The following is an 8,582-nucleotide window of genomic DNA, read 5'->3' on the forward strand; positions in this document are numbered from 1 at the left end:
CTGAATATAGGCTTGAATGTATTCTCACTATTCACGGTGTTGATACTTCCATTAGTTTCAGTCTTCCCGAAGCCATTAGCATCCTTCAATTTATGTTCTTCCTCACGATCGGGTGAGCTAATACCATCACGCTCAGGACAAGGAAAATTATTGTCATAATGCAGATCACTCTTCTTTAGTCTAGTGGATCCATCGGTGTCCTCTGTGCCGTAAGTAGTCTTGACTTTACATGTTCTAACATGTCTTTTTAAGCTGTCAATTCGTGTTAACAACCTGCTACAACGATTACAGCTTAACATGTTGCGTAGTGGGTTTCTAGCACAATCATTCTTCTCATGACGTCTAGCATTCCTTCTCATGACAAAATCCTTGCCACAGTATCTACAGCGGCTTCCTTCCGATTCAGCTATAGATAACAAACCACGAGCCATTGTAGCTTCTGTGACTAATGTTAGATACAAACTGTCAGTTTTCTCCAATTGGAACCATTTCTTAAATAGAGTTTTTGAAATATTACATCAGCGAGAGTTAAGTTATCTAATGCAAAGCAAATTGATGCAAGTAGTTCCGGCTGTCGTCAACAGATGGCGCCACGTGTTGCTTGCAGGTAAATAATATATATTTCATAATGTGGGATGCGGAACGCTCACTATCGATCGCAAAGGGAGGTTGGCTTCGATAGTATCCAAGGAGAAAAAAGTTCGTCCTTCCTGCTAGTGCTTCTCAGATTTCTCACGGTCCGCCATCTTGGATTACGACGTCACGGCGTCCATCTTGGATGGGTGTGACCTTGACCTTTGACCGAAACCGCAGGAATTATCGCAAGCACACGGATTAACCATCAAAATATTGATAAGAATAATCAGGAGCACACGGAGAAAACCATCATAATATTGGCAAGAATAATCAGGAGCACACGGAGAAAACCGCCACAAGTTTTCTTTGATATCATTAAAATACAAAAAAATTAATAAAAAATTAAAAATAAAAACGAAAAAAAAATTCAAACATTCTGCTAGCTTGTGAACTTCTCATTGCTGAGAGTTCTAGTACAAGCCAGAATGTTTGAATTTTTTTTTCGTTTTTATTTTTAATTTTTTATTAATTTTTTTGTATTTTAATGATATCAAAGAAAACTTGTGGCGGTTTTCTCCGTGTGCTCCTGATTATTCTTGCCAATATTATGATGGTTTTCTCCGTGTGCTCCTGATTATTCTTATCAATATTTTGATGGTTAATCCGTGTGCTTGCGATAATTCCTGCGGTTTCGGTCAAAGGTCAAGGTCACACCCATCCAAGATGGACGCCGTGACGTCGTAATCCAAGATGGCGGACCGTGAGAAATCTGAGAAGCACTAGCAGGAAGGACGAACTTTTTTCTCCTTGGATACTATCGAAGCCAACCTCCCTTTGCGATCGATAGTGAGCGTTCCGCATCCCACATTATGAAATATATATTATTTACCTGCAAGCAACACGTGGCGCCATCTGTTGACGACAGCCGGAACTACTTGCATCAATTTGCTTTGCATTAGATAACTTAACTCTCGCTGATGTAATATTTCAAAAACTCTATTTAAGAAATGGTTCCAATTGGAGAAAACTGACAGTTTGTATCTAACATTAGTCACAGAAGCTACAATGGCTCGTGGTTTGTTATCTATAGCTGAATCGGAAGGAAGCCGCTGTAGATACTGTGGCAAGGATTTTGTCATGAGAAGGAATGCTAGACGTCATGAGAAGAATGATTGTGCTAGAAACCCACTACGCAACATGTTAAGCTGTAATCGTTGTAGCAGGTTGTTAACACGAATTGACAGCTTAAAAAGACATGTTAGAACATGTAAAGTCAAGACTACTTACGGCACAGAGGACACCGATGGATCCACTAGACTAAAGAAGAGTGATCTGCATTATGACAATAATTTTCCTTGTCCTGAGCGTGATGGTATTAGCTCACCCGATCGTGAGGAAGAACATAAATTGAAGGATGCTAATGGCTTCGGGAAGACTGAAACTAATGGAAGTATCAACACCGTGAATAGTGAGAATACATTCAAGCCTATATTCAGTAGATCCTCCATTCTTTGTAAAAATGATGGACTCCTAAAAAGGAAGCATGAAGACGATAGAGACACTTCGACATCATCGATAGCGAATTCATACGGTAATCTGGGTGAAGAGGATGTCTTCTACAGTGATTGTTACAGTGACTCTGAGGCTGTTGACAAAGGCATAGACTGTGATGAAGCACCTAGAGCTGACAAGATCGAAGAATTTGGCGATGTCCTGAGACCGAAACGATGGAAACGTCGTGTTATAATAAATAAATCTGATAATGCTTATTATGATCACTGGGACGATTGTGATATTAAAAGTATTTATAATAAACAAGCAAGTAAGATGGTGGTAGAAGAGATTGATTACACATCATGGAAAGATCCAAACATATTGGTTGACCGGCTAAGACTTCTACATGGCTCGCTTTGTGCAGGAAACTATCCGTGCATCAAAGAAATATCCTTCATACTCAAAGAACTGAGGAAAGCTGGCTACATACAATAATGGCTTCTTTTACTTGTATTTGTGTAATGTTGAGAAGTAATAAAATATTGAAAGTAAAAATTTAATGTTTTTATTTCTTGTATTCTGATTTCCAACTAAGCCTGAGTGTGTTTCCGCTACTGTATGTGTGATCATTACGTTTCCTGTGTGTACTGTGTGTACGTTTCGTTTCCTGTGTGTACTGTGTGTACGTTCCGTTTCCTGTGTGTACTGTGTGTACGTTCCGTTTCCTGTGTGTACTGTGTGTACGTTCCGTTTTCTGTGTGTACTGTGTGTACGTTCCGTTTCCTGTGTGTACTGTGTGTGCGTTCCGTTTCCTGTGTGTACTGTGTGTACGTTCCGTTTCCTGTGTGTACGTTCCGTTTCCTGTGTGTACTGTGTGTACGTTCCGTTTCCTGTGTGTACTGTGTGTACGTTCCGTTTCCTGTGTGTACTGTGTGTACGTTCAGTTTCCTGTGTGTACTGTGTGTACGTTCCGTTTCCTGTGTGTACTGTGTGTACGTTCAGTTTCCTGTGTGTACTGTGTGTACGTTCAGTTTCCTGTGTGTACTGTGTGTACGTTCCATTTCCTGTGTGTACTGTGTGTACGTTTAGTTTCCTGTGTGTACTGTGTGTACGTTCCGTTTCCTGTGTGTACTGTGTGTACGTTCCGTTTCCTGAGTGTACTTTGTGTACGTTTAGTTTCCTGTGTGTACTGTGTGTCCGTTTAGTTTCCTGTGTGTACTGTGTGTACGTTCCGTTTCCTGTGTGTGTGTACTGTGTGTACGTTCCGTTTCCTGTGTGTGTGTACTGTGTGTACGTTCCGTTTCCTGTGTGTGTGTACTGTGTGTACGTTCCGTTTCCTGTGTGTACTGTGTAATCATTACATTTATTGCGTGTAAATTGCATGTATTGCGCGTAGATTGCGTACATTACGTGTTGGAGCTGATGGAGCTGTTGGAGCACTTGCAGCTAATGGTCAATTGAAGCGTAGGAGCAAAATGTAGATGGATCTGATGACGTGAATTGTAGCTCTTGGAGCCTGGCGTATATTGGAGAGATCGATTTTTTTTTCCGATCAAATGATCCTCTTTTTTAATTTGTAGATTTGACTCTAGTATTATTGTACATGGTTCTTGATTTGACTAGCGTATTATTCCAATACGGTGCATGTATATAAGCGAGTCCTAGACAGCAGGACGCTCAGTTTGTTTCTGACGACGGCGGTGTAAGGATCACCTAGTTTGTTTCTTCTGGTGCATAAGTCGTGTCAATTAGCTGTTCTTGAGACCTCGATGGCATCTTTACCGTCTTTAACGTTAAACTCGGAGGTTGTACCGTCGACTACGGGAACCTTGACGACAGCTACGATGGAGAATGTGCAGATCCCGTTGGCAACGACGACGTCAACATTGGAGGAGATTTCAACAGATGTGATACCACCATCATCCGAAGTTTCATCATCAGCAATGGATTCTTCAACTAATGAAGAGCGTACATTGCGTCAGTGCAAATACTGTGACGCATCATTTACTATCACCTCAAATGCTCGCAGACATGAGAATAGAGAATGTGCTAAGAACCCTTATCGAAAAATGTTTGGCTGTATTAAGTGTCGCAAGCAATTTACAAGAAATGCTAATTTGCAGCAACACTTGGAGACATGCAAAGGACCTGTTGCGCGGCAGAAAGTAAAGGTATCGGTGCAACAACGATGCATCGATGTGTATAAGAGCATGCCTGGAAATGGTACGTCGGCGACAACGTCAGTATCTGGATCGAGTCTGAAAGGTTCGTCTTCATCACCGCGGTATCCTTGCAGCTACTGTGATACGTCGTTCGCATTTTCCCATGATGCACGAAGACATGAGCGGAGCAAATGCATGAAGAATCCTTCTCGCATGAAGTTTCGCTGTGATGAGTGTTATGAATGGTTTACTCGAATTGATAATTTGCGACGACATTCAAAAAACTGTAAAGGTGAAGTTCGTGCGCCTACTGCTGAACTACCTTCAGAAATTTCGACTCCTCGCTTTAGATTGGAGACTCGTAAGCGTACAAGCAAGAAAACAGATGCGCAGCAACCGATTGCTATGGCATCTGGGCATGGAACTAAACCTAAGACTGTGATCGGTGCTCTGCAGGTGAATGATAATGGCTTCTACTTGGCGCAGTCTGCATTTCGTGGAACATTGAAAGACTACTATTATCTAAATACGTTAGGTGAGTCGAAAGACATTTGTAATTTTCTTGATGATATCAGACAGAACATAATCAATCAGCTTACTGATGACGTAGCAACAAACGGACCTTTGAAATATAACTTGTGGTTGGACTGTATATATGGAAAGCCATATCCGTTTGATGACAAAGAGAAGACGTGTGCATTCAAGACATCGGCAGCAGTAATTTACAGTTCGGACGATGTGAAGCAAACTGTTAAACACGGTATCCAGAAACTTTGTCAAGAAGAGGAGGACTATGTCAATAAAGGTTCTGGTTGGTCTCTGTCTAGTATAAGCCGATTGGAGCTAAGAATTAGTCATTTTACACCGATGCGGAACTAATGATTATAAGATTGCTGGCTTTTGCAGCTGATCCTGTAGTAGAATAGAAATTATGTAATAAATATTATGTTTGTAAAAGAACTTGTGGTGTTTAATTCCTTGAACCTGACACTTTTCTGATATTTAAATTAAATTTATTTTTAGCTTCGTTCAGAGATCGAACCAAGGAAAGGAGCGGATCAAATCAATATGTAAATTAATGAGTGATTTTTTTAATAAATTTTGGAATTTTTCCCGAATTTCTAGCTAAATATTTACGGATTTTCAAGATGGCGGTCAAATTTCAAGATGGCGGGGGCACCTCGGTAATAAATGTTTACTGCACTCTAGCGGGTAAGAATTAAACTAACATGGCATCAGCGCACTCTAGCCGACGATACAATTATGATGGCTTCCAGCATCGAAGACAAGATGGCGGACATGACGTCATACTAGGTGACGATATATATGCTTTGAAAAAAAGTGGTGGGAGTCAGTCTGCTAGCACCCACCACGGGGGAAGGATCGGTCGTCATTTTTATTTTTTTATTTTTTGCGCTCATCGGGTTCGAACTGAGGACTCCGAGCTCCGTGTCGTTAATGTATGATTTTTAAATATTTTTTATTAAATTTTTATTAATTGAATTTTTTTATAAATTTTAAATTTTTTTCCGTTAAAATCGGATAATAAATAAATAAGTTAAAGATGGCGGCTGTAACGAAAATTGCAATGGTGACGTCTTTATTCAAAATGACATATTCCATGATGACGTCAGAGGCTTATCAGAGGCTGTAGACATGGATGCTTAAGCATCTATATGGACATTTCTAGCCGCTGGGATTTTTAAGGACTAAAAACGGGAAATTTTCCCTCGAAACGGGAATTTTTCCCTCGAAAAGAGAAATTTTTAATTTGTGGAATTTTTTGAGAATTTTTGGCGGAATTTGTTTCACAGAATTGTAAATTTTGACGAATTTTGAGGAATTTTGGGCAATTTTTGCCGAATTTTGGCGAATTTTGAGGGTCAAAGGTCAAGGTCAAACTTGTCCCGTTGCGCTATGTCCCGTTACACTCCTCCAAGATGGCCGCCGTGACGTCACAATCCAATTTGGCGGTCGGCACCACAGGCACCACACCCAGGACCCAGTCCCAGCTCCGGCTATCCTATACTACTGTCCACCTCTGGTCGCGCTGCAGTGTGGATCGTCTTGTTTGACTAGTCTGGTGTATAGGTCCGCTGTTCTTGAGAACTCGATGACTCATTTGACGTCGAACTGGATGGATGATCTATTGACGCCCCCGCAAGCCCCTAGGGAGCGTCGTGAACCGCGTAAAATTGCCGGGAATTACCTGGTATAGTGTATCGCCATCCGACATATCAGCAAAATAAGTTACGGCACACAGTTCACCCAAACCTCTCGGCATTCAACGCGGGTATAGAAAATATCAGGGCTTAATTTAAACAACAAAATAAAGGAATTTGCTTGAGAAAGCACAACTTTTGCGGCAAATACGACAAGACAATATTTATTTATCTGAAAGTCTGACATCAAACTATTACAAGCATAAAAAAAATATAAGCATTCGCCGGTACCTATTAATTAAATCGGGCCCGATGCTATAAACTATATATATATATATTCATACCCAACACATGATAAGGAAATATAAAAATACCCTAATCTTAACATCAGTTACCAAGACACTTTATATTTATTTAAAATCTCAAATAAACCAAGTTCCCGTTAGTAAAGGCCTTCCTGGTTACGCGACGTGCTCAAGTGTTCGGGGGACAGGTACCCTTAAAACGTTCAACGCGAGTCTCTACCATTTGAATTTTATCAATTATTTACTTCACGTGTCCATATCCGAAAATTGTTACATGTAACTGGCGGAACCAGACCTCCGATGTAAAATGACACTCTCAGGCTCGATGTAATTATTTCTGCCACCAATCTCTTGCAGTATAACTCCGTGGCACAAGGGGAATCACAAGGGAAGTCACTCACGTATCGGCTCGGCGTCTCCGTATGATTAGCGAATCCTCGCTAAACCCCACTGGTCCTCAGGCCAGTCGGTGCTGACGGCTATACCAGCCGCAAGGAGCCTCGTTCCGCCGCGATAGTACAGCGGCTATCATCTTCACCAGCTATACAGCTACTCTTCCACACACATATCAACGAGTTATTTGCTGCCCAAGCCGGCCCCACACTCGCAAAAATCATTTTTAGCGAGGCCCCTGGCGCGAACCGAATCACACTCGCCGGCCCGTCGTACATAACAGCTGATCGCCTGCCATTCCCCTCTCCTCCTTCAACCAAGGGAGGGGAAAAAAGTCTGTCCCTCGCGCGCATGCGCGCCGTGCTCGTGAATTGTTTCATTTTACCCCGATCACAATTTGTCCAACTTTGCTCTGTCGCATTAATAATTAAAATACTTTTATACAAATGCAAATATATAACTACATTATAACTATAGCTAATAAACACAATTATTTAATGATATTCAAACTAACTGTTACCAGGTGCTCCCAGGCGACACTAGCGCTGAAAAACGTTACCAACATTTCAAAAATACCGCCGTACGGATAACACCAATACTCAAATAAACTATACTAAAGGAAAACTATACTATAAACTTCCTTTTAATTTTATAGTAAAACAGTACCCCGAGAAAAGGGGTACACTATAGAGACCGGAAAAATTCGCGGATGCATTTCACGATCCTAACAGAAAGAAGGGAGTGACTACACCCACTGAACAACAACCCTGGAACTAGTTAGCCAGGGCCGCGGCTAGTTAGCGAGGTGCTGCACCTCTGGGTGTGTGTCACTCGTATTTACTGCCTACGAAGCTCGGAGATTCGCGGTTGTTCAAAACTGGAATAACTAGGGTGACTTGGCGGAAGTTTGTCTGGGAGCGAAGCTTTTACATGATGCTCTGACCACTGTCAGTCCTCGAATCCTCTCCTGCCCTGCCCTCCTCGATATGCTAGAATCCAAACAACTGTACGTACCTTTATATTGCTTCTGCGATTGGCTTACAGTTTATCTGAAGGACTTTGAGCCAATGGAAAACCTTCAACCAAAAAAGTATCGAATCGAAGGGTCCCAGTTGACAGGTGTCACGAGTCAATAGACAATGAGCAAGTGACATTTGCCTGAGTATGTAGGGGGTTGTGGAGTCTATCCTAGAGGTCATCGAAAGCGCGAAATTTTTCCAGTCTCTAATGAATGGTCTACCATCGACATCAGGGACACAGATGACCCTGGCGACGACAGCAGCTACGTCAACGACAGCGGAGAGATCAGTGGCAGTGGTGCTGTCAGTTGTGGAATTGTACCATCAACCGCAGACATTTCGATGCAATCTGTGATACCGGCATCGACTTGTGCTGTTCCATCGGTTGAAGTTTCGCCGGCAAAATTTCAGGCTTTAATGGATGGTGGACTTCCATCGCATGGGTGTAAAGACTGTGGTACGTCATTCACT

General features: G+C 41.8%; 1 protein-coding gene across 1 annotated transcript in view; it reads left to right on the forward strand.

The window, feature by feature from the left end:
* LOC134529925 (ly6/PLAUR domain-containing protein 6B-like) overlaps positions 1-8,582 on the forward strand; it is a 76,709-nt gene that overhangs the window by 22,830 nt on the left and 45,297 nt on the right. The window lies entirely within an intron of this gene.

The sequence above is a fragment of the Bacillus rossius genome, chromosome 2 (genome assembly GCF_032445375.1).
Source record: "Bacillus rossius redtenbacheri isolate Brsri chromosome 2, Brsri_v3, whole genome shotgun sequence".
In the NCBI taxonomy this organism is placed as follows: Eukaryota; Metazoa; Arthropoda; class Insecta; order Phasmatodea; family Bacillidae; genus Bacillus; species Bacillus rossius.